This window comes from Ochotona curzoniae, unplaced genomic scaffold, assembly GCF_017591425.1.
Source record: "Ochotona curzoniae isolate NIBS_2020 unplaced genomic scaffold, NIBS_Ocur_1.0 scaffold_3208, whole genome shotgun sequence".
In the NCBI taxonomy this organism is placed as follows: domain Eukaryota; kingdom Metazoa; phylum Chordata; class Mammalia; order Lagomorpha; family Ochotonidae; genus Ochotona; species Ochotona curzoniae.
In genome coordinates, this window is record NW_024467106.1 from 10,374,585 (window position 1) to 10,391,442 (window position 16,858).

General features: G+C 46.4%; 1 long non-coding RNA gene across 1 annotated transcript; it reads right to left on the reverse strand.

The window, feature by feature from the left end:
• Positions 1 to 4,845: 4,845 nt before the first annotated feature.
• Positions 4,846 to 8,651, reverse strand: LOC121144887. The gene is made up of 2 exons (XR_005881924.1): positions 8,307 to 8,651; positions 4,846 to 5,120 (listed from the first exon to the last, which is right to left on the reverse strand). It is a non-coding gene; the product is annotated as an uncharacterized LOC121144887 (long non-coding RNA).
• Positions 8,652 to 16,858: the final 8,207 nt, after the last annotated feature.

Sequence of the window (16,858 nt, forward strand, 5' to 3'; positions counted from 1 at the left end):
TGCCCTAGCGGCTAAAGTCCTCGCCTTGAATGCGCCAGGATCCCATATGGGCACCAGTTCTAATCCCAGCAGCTCCACTTCCTATCCAACTCCCTGCTTGTGGCCTGGGAAAGCAGTCGAGGATGGCCCAAAGCTTTGGAACCCTGCACCCATGTGGGAGACCTGGAACAAGCTCCTGGATCCTGGCTTTGGATTGGCATAACATCGGCCATTATGCTCACTTGGGGAGTGAATCATCAGATGGAAGATCTTCCTCTCTGTCTCTCCTCCTCTCTGTATATCTGACTTTGTAATAAAAATAACTAAATCCTTTAAAAAAAATCAGGAATTGTGACAGCTGGCTGTTGACCACAACCTGCAATAACCATGCCTCTAAACGTACATAATTAAGGAAGTTATGCTGGAAGGCCACCAGTTCTCAAAGGTACTTTCTAATTACTTTCTTGTACCTATGCTCTTATGGTGATTTTAGCTATTTATCTAAAAGAAATATTCTAACTGTATGTTTTTGCATCTTTCTTTCATGTTTGGTAATGTCATGCCAGTAGGGCTAAAAGTTAGGTTTGCAGTCATGCTTGCAACCGAGAAGCTATCACTTAAGGGTGTACCAGAATGCCACTGCTCTGACCCCTTAGGGCCCCTTGGTCAGCATCCTGCATTCAGATGGCCCTGGAAGTAAAAGGCACAAAGGCCTGATTTTCTGATCTAACGTCAGTGTCAAATCAAAACAAGTGTTTAGCACGGATGCCTATCACTGCCAAGGAACAACTATGACCATGACCTTCCTCATGATAACTAATTCTAACTACCACAATCTGAGTGCCTTCTATAGGCTTCCCACTTGGTACTTCAACCAAAGCCTCACACCTACCTCTAAAGTGAGGTGGCTAGCATGGTCTGCTCACTCTTTCTTTGTTGGGTGAGATTACACTCCAGACCTTTCTCCACAGCCCAGTGTCCCTGGTTACAATGAACTACCTGAGGCTGGATCACTTGCAAAAGAAAAAGGTTCATTTAACTCAGAGTTTTGGAGGCTGAAAGCTCCAATGGCGAGGCATGGGTTCTGGTGAGGGCCTCGTGGCAGGTACTCACGTGACAGCAGGGATCACAGGTGAGAGAAGAGACCAGACAATGGGGAGAAGACAGCCCTGCTGTCTTGCAGTCACCCTCTAACTGGGTCCCACAGAACCACCTTATCCCTACAGAGAACAACGTGCCCGCCCAACACCTCCATCAGACTCCACCCCTTAGAGATTTCATTACCTTTCACACTGCCACCTTGGGGACCATGCATCTAACACACAAGTCCCTTGGGAGGGAGTGGAAGAGACACATACTCCAACCATATTCAAGCCGCAGCACCCAGTTCCTTCTGCAGCCATAGAAGAAGAAGTCAAGGACAAGACAGCCCCCCTTTTCCGCAGCACTTTCTGGGGTCAGGGATTATTTCATCTTGACAGTGCTCAGGCCAGGTGTCAGGCCCTGCCTGTATCGCCTCCTGCAGCCCTCAGTAGCAGCTCATGGTTTCTTTTCTCAGATGGTTTCTGCAATTGTTTAAAACATGTAGAACGATCTTAAGAGAGCTTTTAGATTGCTATGTTTTAAAAAAGATTTATTTACTTGAAAGGCAGAGTTATGGAGAGGGAAAGAGAGAGATCTTCCATCCTCTGGATCATTACCCAAATGATCTCAATGGCTGGGGTTGAGCCAGCCAAGGCCTGGAGCCAGGAACTCCACCCTGGTCTCCCATAAAGGTGGCAGGGATCCAAACACTTGGGCTCTCTTCCACTGCTTTCTCAGGTGTGTTACCAGCAAGCTGGATCGGAGGTGGGTAGAGCAGCTAAGATTCAAACCTGTGCTCCTATGGGATGCCAATATCATAGGTGGTGGTTGAGTCTGCTGCTCCATGGTGCTCAACCCATGAGGTTTTTTTGCTTGTTCATTTTTTAAAGGCACATAGACCTGTTCTGCATCGCCACTTTTTTTTTTAAGATTTATTTATTTTTATTGCAAAGTCAGATATACAGAGAGGAAGATCATTCGTCTGATGATTCACTCCCCAAGCAGCTGCAATGGCCAGCGATGCACTGATCTGAAACCAAGAGCCTGGAGCTTGTTCCGGGTCTCCCACATGGGTGCAGGGTCCCAAGACTTTGGGCCATCCTCGACTGCTTTCCCAGGTCACAAGTAGGAAGCTAGATGGGAAGCAGGGCTTCTGGAATTAGAACTGGTGCCCATATGGGATCCCAGCGCATTCAAGGCAAAAACTTTAAGCTACTAAGACTTTAAGCCACTAAGCTACTGCACCAGGCCCTTTTGTTTGTTTTAAAGACTTCTTGATTTTTATCTGAAAGGCAGAATTACAATGAGAATGAGAGCCAGAGACATCTTCCATCCACTGGTCACTCCTCAAATGACCACAATGGCCAGACAGAGCTGAGCTGAACCAGGACCAGGAGTCAGGAATTTCCTCCAGGCAGGTTCAGGGACTGGGTCATCCTTTGTTTCTTCCTCAGGCCGTAGACAGAGAACAGGATCAGAAGTGAAGTAGCTGGGACACCACAGGTGGAGGTTTTACTTGTTATGCCACAGCACTGGCCCCCAACCTTTACTTTTTAGGATTAAAAAGTAATTTACAAAATCCCTCAAATACACAGATACCAAACGATCTTTCAGGCAGTGTTATTCTTTTTTTTTTTTTAATTTTTAAAATTTTATTGTTGATGATGTGTACATAGTTGATCATGGTGGGAAGGGCCAAGGATCAGGGGATAGTGGATTGTTCACACATTTTCTTCTTCCCATATATCGGGGAGAGGGGTTACAAGAGAAGCCACACCCAGCCTCCCAACCACCACATTCCCCGGGGGATGGGGAACTGCCACCCGATGTCATCCCAGGTTCCCCACTGTGAGCATTTTCTGAGGGTTCTGTTCATAGGTTTTCAGTAGTTCTGAGATGCTGCTGGTAGTGCTGCTCCACAGATGAGGAAATCTTTGCAAGGCTGATTGGCTGTCCTAGTCCACCTCCGAGTTTCCATTGGCCCAGAAAGTTGCTGTCAAACTTCACAGTATTCTTAAACTCAAAAACCTTAGTGGAGAGCAACACCAGGTCTGTGCCTTGGTTTCTTTATCTGATAACAACGTCCAGTTAGAGAAATGTGGGGAAATGAACTTATTCATGTCCAGATCTGGAGCAGAGAGATTGCTCTGTACACAGGCACTGGTGTGAGTCCACCAGAAGCAGTGCCAAGGTGTTTAAGCTGGGTGAGCTCTTGCCAGCCCGTGTGAGTGTGTGCACTGAGTTTGGAAGAAGACCAAGTCAGACAGGTGTGCATCCAGACAGGGCAAGGGTTGGGCACAGCGGGTTAATCAGTCTGTGACAGCAGCATCCCATATGAGTATCACTTTGAGTCCCAGATGCTCCATTTTTCATCCAGCTTCCTGCTATTATGCTTGGGAAAACAATGAAAGATGGCCAAGTTCTTGGGTTCCTCCAATCTCTTATATTCTGCCTTGTCTCAGCCCTGGCTGTTGCAAACATCTGGAGAATAAATCAGCACGTAGAACACTTTTCTGTCTCTCTTTCCCTTTTTCTGTCACCCTGCCTTTCAACTAAATAAATCTTAAAACAGGAAAAAAAAATAAGGATGCAACAAAGAAAACTGAATAACCACAGTATTCATGGCTGCCTGCTCTGGGTATTATCTCGTCCAAATCCAACAATAAATGGCTCAGATTAAAACTGCTCTGGCTCCCAGTTCACAGATGGCTCAGCCACATGAAGTCACTTGTTGCCACTGCATAGCTGCAAAAAGGGACCAGAACCCTGTTACCATTCCAAATTCACGGCCTCCCATGTGGGGCTGGGAGCATGCCAGGTGGGACAGCGGACTGGGCCGTGGGGAGCTCGGGCAGGCTCTCAGACGACAGACTGACTCGTGGAGCTGAGGCAAGGGGCACAGGCGCCTGCTGGCCTGGCAACCAGTGCCTGCCAGGGATTTAGCTGGAAGAGCTGGCTTTTGTTTTGGATGAATCAGCCCAGCTGTTTCTGAAAGGCCAGTCCCACTCTTCTGGCCTCAGCGCACCCGAAGGCTTTCAGCTGTCCCCACAGGTCACCAGCGGGGGGAGGGCAGAGCAGGGCACAGGACTTGGTGCATTGGACTGCAGCATTTACAGAGAGTTACATTATCACAACGAGGGACAATGCGCCTTTCAGATGCCAGGCTCTGCCTTGGAGTGGAAAGACAACCAAGTGAGCGATGCATTGCCTCCCTTGGAAGTTGGAGAAATTTAAAAAAAAATTTAGAACAGCTGATTGGATTAAACTTAGAGTCACATGTTGAGCTCCCGCCTCCTCTGCTGTTTTCTTCTTCGTCCGGTCCCTTCTTCCCAGTTTTTTGTTCTTCTGTTTCTTTCCCCCGTGTTTTTCCCTCTCTTTGCTCTCTCTTCCCTTTCTCGTTTCCCCCCCTTGTCTTCAGTCTTGAGTCTGGGCAGCCTCACCGTGGGAGTTAGGACACAAGAGTTCCACTTCCTGTTCCGCCTCCACCTTGGGAAAGACTTTAAGCCTCTAATTGACTCATCTGCAAACTGGGACTAAAAGATTGACTGATTCTAAGAGTGTCCACCTGGCATAGAGAGCCAAGAGTCTGGCCAGCTCCTGGTCGAGCTGCATCAGCCCCACGCTAGCATAAACTTCTTCAGAACACCAGCCCAGACTTTCAAGTCGCTCCAGCTTGTGCAATGTGTGAGCATGGCTTCAAACATCAGTAATGCCAATGGAAGCTGACAGCCCCAGCAAAGAGGAGGAGGCCAAGCCCAGAGCCTGCTGCCTATCTGAAGTTTCTACTTTCTTCTTAGTTCAGGCTCTGTTCTCTGACCTTGACTTCAGATGATCTTACTGATCCAAGGTATCTTAGGGAGGTGTGTTAGCCCTGATCCCGAATCAGTTTGTCAGGCAGTATCTTCAGGGTCCCCACTGGCCAGGAGCCGTGTATCAACATGGGTCCTTCGTTAGGGAACTCACCCCACTCTCTCTCTTCTCTGCCGATGCCCCACATATCCTGGATTATGGGAGAGAAAGCAACTTCCAGACAAGAGAACTTCCAAACCCGTTTTTCTCTAGAACCAAAAAGAGAAAACAGTGAAATCTTTAAATCTTTCCCCTGGCATCAATGACACCTTAACGAACACAGCTTAACCCATGGCATAAAATACATTTGTCATAGACAGACTTTGGGGGCAAGCTTTTGGAGCCTGGCTTTGGCAGTCACCTGCGTCTTGGCTGCTGGTTGTCCTTCAGGCCCCTTAGGCCTCTTCTTACCTGGCACTCTTGTGCCACTGTTATGCACCCAGTGCCAAACACAGGGCATGGTACATAATAGGAGACTAGCAAATGGTGGGCAGAGGGGAAGAATGAAGTGGATAAAGAACTAACACGAAGGCAACGATGAATAAAGGGATTTTCAATAACCTTTCTGTAGCAATGAGTACCTGCTTTGCTTTCATTATCTGAGCCAAAATAAGATTCCTGGCACTGCGGGAGACTGATACAACAACTTCTAATGGAGGTGGCCAAGGCTAACCTTTAAAAAACAACCCAACGACTGGGGTAGCCCTTTCATGAATAGGTGAGGCATTGGTATCAATTTACATTCATTAGTAAGGCTAGGCTACCTTCTCAAAATGTCTGCTTTCTTGATCTTCTAAGTTTGTATCAGATAACACCCCCTGATTCTCCCAAGTTTCATTTCTAAGGAAAAAAAAAAAAAAACAGCAACTACTCAAATGTCTTCAAGATACTCTTCAGCATTAAGCAAAGCAGCTGCAATTCCCCAGGTTTCCTAGAATCAAAGCATGCAGCTAAAACTGTCAGTACTCAGGAACTCAGAGGTAGGGCTGCCCTAGAATATTCTGCCTGGGCCGTCAGCACACCCACAGATATTTTTGTTTTTATATAGCTGTGATCAGCACAACAAAACAATTGCGCACACAGCTTGCTTTCTTTTTCACATTCTTTAGCAACCGTTTTCCCATGATGTCATGGATTCTTTATGTTTCCTCTGAATAGTTCACTTAATCTCCTGAGCCCGTTGTCCCACCTATGATGCCTTCAGCTCAAAGAACACCTGCCCAGAGTACACAAGGGGTCAGTAAAGGGAAAGGGGCTCTTTCATGGGTGAAAACACAGTTTGTGGGGTCACACTCCTTTATGGGGATCCTGGCTCCGTGAGCTCCTTATTATGTTACCATGGGCAAGTTCATTTGTCACCTTTGATCCTCTGGGTCTTGTCTGGAAACTGAACACTATGGTACATTACCTAGAGTTGATATAATGATTTGACTCAATTTTTAAAAGAACTTCATAACAGTTAACCTAGTACCTAACACACAGTGTTTTTTTTTTAATAAATAGTAACTTCTATTACCACTATTTTTATTATTATTAACGATTTGTTTATTTTAACTAGAAAGGCAGATTTATAGAGAAAATGAGAGAGACATCTTCCACCTATTGGTTCATTCCCCAGATGGATGTTAAGGGATGGAGCTTGGCTAGTCCGAAGCCGGGAGCCTTGAGTTTCCTCTGGATCTCCCAAAAGGGTGCAGGGGCCCAAAGAACTCAGGTCATCTTCTGTTGCTTTCACAAGCACAATGACAGGGAGCTAGGTTAGAAGTAGAGCAGCCAGGACTCAAACCAGTATCCATATGGGATGCCAACACCACAGGAAAAGGCTTACCCTCCTATGCCCTGGTGCCGACCTATGATGATGATGATTATATTACTTTCCATTGTGTTCATCTATCATGATTTCTTAACCTTAGCCAAACTGCTTCCTATTTCTTATTCTTGTAGATCATTTTTGCATGGAGCATCCTGAGGCATACAGCTTTTTTCCTGTGTAAAAATCATCTGTCCAGACCAGACACTCCAGAAGAGCTAGCATGACCACATATACCTCCAAGCCCACCTTCTACGCCCACAACTTTTGATAAATTCCTGCCTTTTTAACACTAAACTCAAAGTCCTTGCCTCCTGAAAACCTTGGACTCCCAAAGAAAGTGAGTCTGCCCCAGCCCCACTGAAGACAGAATACAGCATCCCTCCCTGGAGTCCTCAGGCACTCTCCCTCCAACCAATGCTTCCTGGCCCCAGAAGAATTTTTCTAGACATACATGTAGAATGCCGTGTGGGAAAACAGAATCTTCTAATGGCTAGTGAGAGTATAAATTGGTACAAGCCTCCAAGAGGGTAATTTGGAATATTTTTTATTCTCTTTGATGCAGTGATTTCGCCTACAGGAATTTTTTTCTATGGATTTATTCAAGTTTGTGTAGAAATGGCATATCTACAAGGTTATTCAAACCTTGCTTATCATAGAGAAAACTGAACTCACCTAAATGTGCATAAGCAAACTATTTGAATAAATCTAATGCAGATGTTCTCTGCAATACCATTGTATCATAACCAAAATGGGGGAAATCTCTATGTACTGTAATCTCTAATTTATTTATTTATTTATTTATTGGAAAGGCAGATGTATAGAAAGGAGATATAGAAAGATCCTCCATCTGCTGTTCACTCCCCAAGTGGCTGCAAAGGCTGAGCCAATCTGAACCCAGGAGCCTCTTACGGGTCTTCCACATGGGTACAGGGTCCCAAAGCTTTGGGCCATCCTCGACTGCTTGCTTTCCCAGGCCACAAGCTGGATGGAAAGTGAACCAGGCAGGACATGAACCAGCTCCCATGTGGGATCCTGGGTATGCAAGGCAAGGATTTAGCCACTAGGCCATTGCACCAAGCCCTGTTTGAGCTGCAGTGATACTTGCAAGAGCACACTCAGTGTGGAGCTGGGTGGAATTTCACCTTGGCCATGGGCTGAAGTAGAAGCTATGCTGCAGGTGCTGCGGGAAACGCAGAGAGCCCACTTGTTGCATCTCTGCTTTTCCCTGAGCACACATGTTATTACACTCCTTATTTATTTGAGATACATATGCAGGCAAGCCCGTTTCATCCACTGATTGATTTACCCAAATGTCTGCAAAGGCCAAAACAGCTGAGCTGAAGCTACAAATTGGAGAATCATCCAGGTGCCCCAAGTGGGGGCAGGAACCCAATCACTTGAGCCATCATGGCCGCTCCCAGCATCTACATTAGGCAGGAAGTCGGAATAGCAAGGCTGAGCTGAAAATTGGAACCAGGCACTCCAGTATGGGTGGCATGTAAGCGTCTTAACCACTAGGCCAAACACCCATCACTAACCTTTTAAATTAAGAAGCAGCCACTTAGCCCACGCCCAAGTTTACCTTTGCTGTCATTTTAGGAGAGTTGTAGCTGTGATTTTGGTCCCAATTTCAAGATCCCAGGGGCCTTAGATTGGCCCAACTCTCTCGAGTGCCCATTGGGTCCCCTGGTGACCACGGTGGAAAGTGACCAGGCACATCCAGGGCTATTTCACACTCTGGCCTTGTGTGCAGAAGGACCAGGCTCCAGAAGGTGGCAAGACACAGCAGCTGCTGCCTATCAAATCTGCATGAGGGCGAGCCATTCCTGAGAAAGCGGTTTCTGTGCGAGTATGTTCCCTGGAGAGTATGGCAGTGAGGCCCACGACCGGGAAAAGCAGGGGGAACCCCGTCATGGGATTCTTCCTCTATGTGTGTCATCTCACACTACCAAGTCTCAGAGCTCCACCTGTGAAATAGTCCCTACCTCACCACTTCCATTGCCCCATACCCTGTTTTTGCACACCCTGGTGGGCCTGTTGCAACAACCTCCTGACTGGTCTCAGGGCCTTGCAGGCTCATGTGAGTCTCATCATCTACCACATGATGGCCTCCATGCGAGCCTTCTTGCAACCTGAGACTGCTGTGGTTTTCTTGCTTCACCCGTTTCCGTGGTCCGTGCAATGTCCACACTTTCCAGCAGAGACTTCAAGACCTTCCTGGGTCTGGCAGCAGCCCTCCCTCTCCTGAGCTGCCCTCCCTCTTCTCCTAGTTCTATTATCAGTTCTCGATAGGTGTGTGTTGCCCAGAGGAGTCAGCATGTCCTACTGACACTGGATGCCAGTGCCAAGCCCACAGCCTGGCCCATCGAAGGACTCCACAAATGCTTTGAGAGGAAGGAAGGGAAGATTAAAGAAACTGCCAAAGGCTGGAAGTTAGGACACCTGTGTATCACCTACCAACATGGATGCATTGTCACACTGCCTCGTTTACAAAATAACACCTGCCCCAGCCAACGCACAGGTGTATTGGGGATCAAATGAAGAAAAAGGTATGGCAGCACTGCCTTCATGTCTAGGCAAACATCTGTGGTTATCAACTGGCCATGGTGTGGCAGACATTTTATGAACTAGAGACCACAAGTGGGTGGAGCATTGAGGGTGAGGTTGCTGGAGCTGGGTTTCGTCAGTGACTCATGACCACGCTTCTGTGAGTCAGGTGGGCTAACACTGGAGTTTACTAGGATCACAATGGAACAGCTGAGTACATTTGATGACATGACTCTAGCTGGGGTCCTTTCTGTATGTATTTTTGCTGTTTACCTCTTGAATGAGATGAATGCAACAGATTGCCCACAGCTCTTTGGTTACCATCAGTTACAAACAAAAAATTTCCTGCCCACTCCTTTCTCAAGTTTCTGGATTAGTTTGGTTGAAAAGTAGCTGGACCGCGCAATGGCTTAATTAGCTAATCCTCCCCCTTCAAGAACCGCTATCCTATATGGGTGCCAGTTCATGTCTTGGCTGCTCTACTTTCCATCCATCCACCGCCCTCTCTGTGGAAAGCAGCAGAGGATGGCCCAAAGTCTTGGGAAGAAGAAGCTCCTGGCTTCTGGTTCCTGGTTTCAGATCGGCTCAGCTCCAGCCACTGTGGCCACTTGGCCACCAGCAGATGGAAATCTTTCTCTTTGACTCGCTTTCTCTATATAAATCTGTTTTCCCACTAAAAACAAATTAATCTTTTTTTAAAAAAAAGAAGAAGAAAAGAAAAGTTGGCTCGAGGAGCCAGTGTTATGGCATGTTGTGTTAAGTTTCCATGTGCAATACCAGCATTCCATACTGGTTGTCGATTCAAGTCCCAGCTGTTGCACTTCCAATCCAGCTCTCTGCTAATACATCTGGGAAAACAGCAGAACATGGTCCAAGTGTTTGGGCCCCTGTACCTATGTGGGAGACCCAGAAGAAGCTGCTAGGGTAGGCTTAGCCCAGCTCCAGTCATTGTGGCCATTTAGGAAGCGAACCAACAGATAGAAGACTTCTCTCTGTCTCTCTCTATATCTTTCTGTAATTCTGCTTTTTAAATAAATAAAATAAATCTTAAAGGGAGTGAAAAAAATGAGCTTGAACCAGACAGCTGGAAGGGGTGATGAGACAAAACTGTTTGCAGCTACTGTTACTTATCTGCCTAGAGCAATTTGTCTGAATACTGGGAACCAAAATAGAAGGCTGGAGGCAATGAGGAGCTGCGTAAATGGGAGACCACAGCTGCCGCATCACGCCTGCCTGGCAGACTAAGTGGGTGGACTGACAGAGCTGTGACAAATGAATAATACAGGGCAAATATGGAACAAAGGTGTGGCAAGGGAACCTTGTGTGGAAGCAGGCAGGCCTGTGTGAGTGCTGGCCCCGCCTTTCCCTGGGCAGCTGAGGCCTGGCTGGATCCTGACCACCCAGGGGCTGTGCCAACCACACAGTATGCCTCTGACATAAATACTTTTGAGCTCAAAGCAATCAAGAAGTAGTAAGCAGGGGCTGGCACTGTGGCATAGTGGCTAAAACTGGTTGCCTGTGTTACAGAAAGTGAGAAAGATCACGCCAGACACCAAGTGTAGGATGTTAGGAGGAGTCTTCAGTGGCCAAACTTAGCAACAGCAGCTCCTGCTGCTGCACTCCAGGAACCACCTCGCTGCATAGCTGAAGTCAGGAGCTTTTAAGCTCCCATGACATGCAGCAACCAGGGATCTTCCAATCAACTTAGGTGGTGCTACTACAAATTATTTATTTAATAACCCAATCAATTTATACCTTAGACCAGTCATATAACAAGCCTGCTTACAAAAGCAGATAGCTGGACCTGGCATAATGACTCAGTAGCTAAATCCTCTTCCTTGCAAGCCCCAGGATCCCACATGGGTGCCAGTTCATGTTCCAGCTCATGTCCTGGCTGCTCCACTTCCCTTCCAGCTCCTTGCTTGTGGCCTAGGAAGGCTGTGGAGGTTGGGCCAAAGCCGTGGGACTTTGCACCCCACATGGGAGATCCAGCAGAAGCTCCTGACTTCAAATTGGCCCAGCTCCAGCCATTGCAGCTGTACTTACAGATCATTCAATGACAGAGACACAACCAAAACCTGGGGAGGGAGCCAGTGTTTGGCACAGAAGGCTAAGCCGCTGCCTAAAATGCAAGCAACCCGTAAGAGTCCTGAGCATTCCAGTTCCGATCCAGCTCCCTGCTAAAGAATCCGAGAAAGCAGCGGAAGAGATGACCCAGTTGCTTGCTTGGGCCCCTGCACCCAATGTGAGACTCAGATAGAGCTCCAGCCTCCTGGCCCCAGAGTGGCCCAGCCCTGGAAGTTTAGGTATTTGGGGAGTGACACAACAGATGGAAGATCATCTCTCTCTCTCTCTCTCTCTCTCTCTCTCCCTTTCTGCATTTCAAATAAATAAAGTAACTCTTAAAAAAAAAAACTAGGAGGAAGTTCATTGTCTCTGAAGATGACAGCTGAGGACAGGGACTCTTCCTGTACATTCTAGATCACATTTTCAAGGGGTTTGGATTGGCTGAGGCTTGCTCTGTCGTTCAGCTGAGATTCTCACTGAATTCATCAATTCCTTTGAGGAGAGATGACATATTTATTATCTCAGATCTACACGCCCTTTGTGCTTTCAAGAGAACCAAGTGTTTGCTGTTAAATATTTATTTTATTGATATGAAAGGCAGAGTTAGGGAGAGAGAGAGAGAGAGAGAGAGAATCTTCCATTATCTGGGTCATTCCCCGATATGGATGCAATGGCTGGGGCTGGCCAAGGCAGAGCCAGGAACCTGGAACTCCACCCAGGTCTCCCATGTGAGTGCAGAAGCCCAATGTCTAGCACCAGCAACTGCTGCCTTCCCAGGCACATTGGCAGTGAGCTGGATTGGAAATGGAGCTCTGAGAAGGAATGCTAACCTTGTACGCAGTGGCTTAATCCACTCTGCCAAATGCCTACTCCTTTTCTTCCCTCCTCATCCCCCAACCTTGTTTTTTTGACTTGGCTTAAACTCTCTTATTGTTCTTTTTTATGGTATTTGTTCTTAATAGAAATGCTGAGAATTTCTAGCTGGGTTTATGTCTGTACACTTGGCCTCCATAAGTAGGCTGAACAACATGTTGGTTTCTGTTACAGCTTTTTCCTAATTGCATCAGTTTTACTTCCTTCCCATCAGCGACTCCACACTTGGTTGAAGCCTCTTGTTTCCAAGTTTGCAGCTGACTCTCCTCTGTATTCAGGACAGAAGCATAGCATCTGCAAGCAGTTTAAACAGTTCTCGCGGCACCAATAGGCGTGTTCCTATTTTTTCCACATGACACTGCATTCTTCCACAACTTTGTGTTTTCCAGATGACTCAATGGCTCCTTCAAGTGCCACAGCTGCCTGAGCTGGGAGTGTTTGTCAAATGCATGGGGAAGTACAGCAAACACATGCCACTTCACCGGGCACAGCCTTCAGCTCCCGCTTTTCATAACAAGCCCTCACATTCCTTGGACGAACTGCCCCTCTGCGGCTGCATGAGGTCCTGGAAAGATTGTCTGCTCACACATCCCCAGCAATTCCCGCTTCCACCACTGGCCAACCCAAAGGACTGTGAGAGAAGAGGCAACTGACCAGAAGGACATGGAGCTCTCATCTGCACAGCTCACTGCTGTCCTGCTCTCCAAGGGGAAAGAAAAAGAAGAAGCTGTCAGTCTTACTAAAATTTTGCTTTGAAAACTGACAGTCACTTCTGCATATGGTTGGTTAGGTATTCGGCCCAACCCAGATTTAAGGAGAGAGGAAATAAACGATGTCACTTAACAGAAAAGGAATAAGGATTTCGTAGACACTGTTAATGTTAGACACCGTTTATTACTGCAAAGTCCAAGGGCAAAGGGCTTCATCCTCAGCTTGCCAAGCAGAAATCAGGGAAAGGGGCGGTCCCCTAACACCTCAGTGTGGCCCATGCTCCGCAAATTCCAAAGCTGTGTTGAATTTTTCTCTGTGTGTTTTGTTTTGTTTTGTTTATTTGTTTTTGTTTTTAAATTTACTTGAGTTACAAAGAAAGAGAGATCTTCCATTGGCTGGTTCACTCCCCAGTTGGCTGCAATGGCCTGGGCTGGGCTGAAGTTAGGAGCAGAAGTCCACATACTTGGATATCTGCTGCTTTTGCAGGTGCATTAGCAGCAACCTGAATCAGAAGCACAGCACCCAGAATGTGAACCAGTGCTCACGTGGGATGATGCTGTCACAGATGGTGGCTTAACTTGCTGTGCCACAATGCCAGCCACATCTTCTGTATTCTCATCGCAATAACCTAAAATTAAAAAGAAAAGAATGAGGTTGGGTTTGGCTTCTTCACCAATTGGTCTATGCTTGTCATACAAACACAGGCCTTTCACCCACAAGATTCCACTGTGAGGCTGTGAAAGGGATAACTCATGGATTTCCCGACACTCCCAGATGAAAACTGAAGTAGGGTTTTTATCTCTACAGAAACAGATTACGATGCTTTTTATAATTCCCAATGAGGACCCTGAGGGATCAGGATCTTCTGTGACATTCCCCAACTCTTCTCCTTGTGCTTCCCAAGTTCCCACCAGGAGCCAGACCCCATGCTTGGCACTGGACAAAGTATCCTGAAGAGGTCCAGGTCCTGATCCCTTGGCACTCAAACCCACTCTGCCCCAAATGGACATGTGACAGTTCCCATCTACCAGTCCCTGCTCCACCTCTTTCCATGGTAATCTGGAATGATTGAAAAAGCTTCTACTTTTTAAAGATAAATCTTTCCCCCATCATTTTCCATTGTTATTCCCTTTTTTTTTTTGGCAACCCCCCCCCCATTTTATTCTTATTTATGTTTTTTTGAAACAATGAAACACCTGCTGGCAGTATCACTACAAACGCAGTTTAACATCCTATTATCGATCTGTCAAATGCTTGGAACATTCTCCTCTCCATTTTCCAGCTCTGGTTGAATTGACATTCAATTAAGTCACTGAATTATCTTAATTTTCTTATTCTTGGAAATGGTGTCCTCAATGAATTATAGCTCCAAAGAGCTTTGCTAAGATTTATTTATTTATTTATTTATTTAAAAGGTAAAGTTACAGAGATAGAGAGAGATGGAGGGAAATATCTTCCATCTGCTTGTTTCCCTCCCCAAATGGCCACAACATCTGGAGTTGGGTCAGTCTGAGCCCAGGATCCAGGAGCTTCATCCACGTCTCCCATGTGGATGCAGGGGCCCAAGGATTTGACTCACCTTTAGCTAGTTTTCCAGGTGTATGGGAAGGAAGCTGGATCAGAAGCAGAACAGCCAGGACTTGAACTGGCACCCATGTGGGTTACCAGTGCCAAAGTCAGTGGCTTTATTCGCTGTGCCACAACACTGGGCCCCAAAGCAGTTTTAAAATCAACTTGTTCAGTTGAGCTCTTTAGCCTGGGTGAAGCTCTGCTCCCTTCCCTGTTTGTCATGTAGGAGGGGTTCTTGGTAAATAGTGCTAACTCAAGACTCAGGGGGGAAAAGGTCCAAAGTCTCCTGCTTTCCTGACGATGACATTGTCCGTGGCAGGAAAGCGATGCTGCTGCTGATGACATTCTTTTGTCTTTGATGCAGGACGAGGGTTTGACAAAGAATGTTCACATCTAGTTCTTGCTTACCCTTCTGAACTCTGTCATCTAATGCAGTGAGGGCAGGCAGAGTTGGTTGAATAGAATGCCAGCTTTGCCACACATTGCCTCTGGGATGCCCACTGAGCACAGTGTTTTAGGAGTTGCCTGGCAAGCCTCCACCCCTTGGTTTTATTGCTGGAAGTGGAATACATGCACATGGCAGGTGCTCAAGAAATCTCTTGAGTGTTGCTGCAAAGTTCGTAGGGGAGGATTGTGAGTTCTAATTTATGTTCTGAAACCCACACTCCCACTGCTACTTTATCCCTCAAAAAATAAAACATCCTTGGGATGGTTGCTATTTGTCTATGTTCAATTATTATCCAGATGTCTCTATCTTGTTAGGCACACTCCACGCAGTTGCTAAGGATGTAGCTGGCTTTGTGATCACCTTCCCGGATTGATAAGATCTTGTCTAAACCTGTAGGACTGGCTAGCCAATCGGTTTAGTTGCCTTCTTAGAGATTCGGAATCAAAAGTCCTAAATGTGGTTAGGATCTCCCAAATGCCAATACTGTGTGGAAGGAGTCCTTTCTCTCTCTGTCTTCTCTCTCTCTCCCTCTGTGCTCCGTCTCTGTAAAACAATGGCCAAGCTACTGAAGATGCATCCAAGCACATGAGAGCCAGCCCAAAGTCCTGCTGGTCAAATGTGAGGTGATTTAAGCACCAAAAATTAATAGTGACCATAAAAAGTTGTTGTGTAATGAATTTTTTTAAAAAGCCCTGAATGCATAGTGATACTGCATCCAAATAGATAAAGTATAAAAGGGATGAGAAAATCACCATAGTGGTGATTTGCTTGTGTAAGCTCATCAATGGTCGCAACATGGTCTGTAAGAAATCACTGGGGAACAGAATATTCATATGGTCTCATAGTCCATCCTTAGAACTTACTTATTAATCACAAAGAGAAAGGGAGAGCTGGCAATAAAGTCCTTGTCTTCACTTGAATCCCTTCTTGAAATCTGGCACCTACAGCTTGGCTCACAGCCTGTACCTTCTGATGAGATGCACTAGGAAGACTTAGCATCAGGGCCAGGGGCAGTGGCTCAACTGGCTAATCCTCCTCTTGCAAGTGCTGGTACCCATATGGCTGCTGGTATGTGCTCCTGCTGCTCCACTGCCCATTTAGCTCCCTGCTTAGGACCCGGGCAATCAGTGGAAGATAGCCAACTCCTTGGGCCCCTGCACCCACATGGGAGACCCAAAAGAAGCTCCTGGCTTTGGATAGGCTCAGCTCTGGCCATTGAGGCCACTTGGGGAATGAGCCAGTATACAGTAAATCCTTCTCTATATATCTCCTTCTCTCTGTAAATCTGTCTTTCAGTAAAAATAAATGAATCTTTAAAAACAAAAAACATAGCATTACTAAATGGTATTTTTTTTGCCAAAAATATGTAACACATCTAATAATGCAGAGCTATTAGACAAAGCCAAATTGTGAGATATATGCTAAATATTGGAACCAGACTCTTCAAACTTTTATCATGAATGATTAAAATATAACAGAATTTCTTTCCAGGCTAAAAGAGACTAAAGGACATGACAACTGAATGCTCCTTATAATGCTGGAAGAAAATTAAGAAGCTGGAATGAGCTTTGGTGCCTGGGTTAGGATGCTTCTTGGGGACTCTCGTTTTGGTGTCAAGTGTCAGTTGCACATTCAGTTTCAGCTTCTTGCCGGTGTGTGCACCAGGAGGTGGTGGGGGATGGCTCAGGTGGTTAAGTCCCTGCTGCGCATGTGAGAGACCTGGACTGAGTCCCTGGCTTTAGCCTGGCCTAGCACTGACCACTGTGGGAATTTGAGTAAACTAGCAGGTGGAAGCAAGCTCTCTCTCTCTCTCTCTCTCTCTCTCTCTCTCTCTCTCTCTCTCGCCAATCCAAATAAATAAAAAATCTTTTTAAAGGAAGTTTAAGAAGCTATTCACAGCATAATTAAGCAAATGGGAG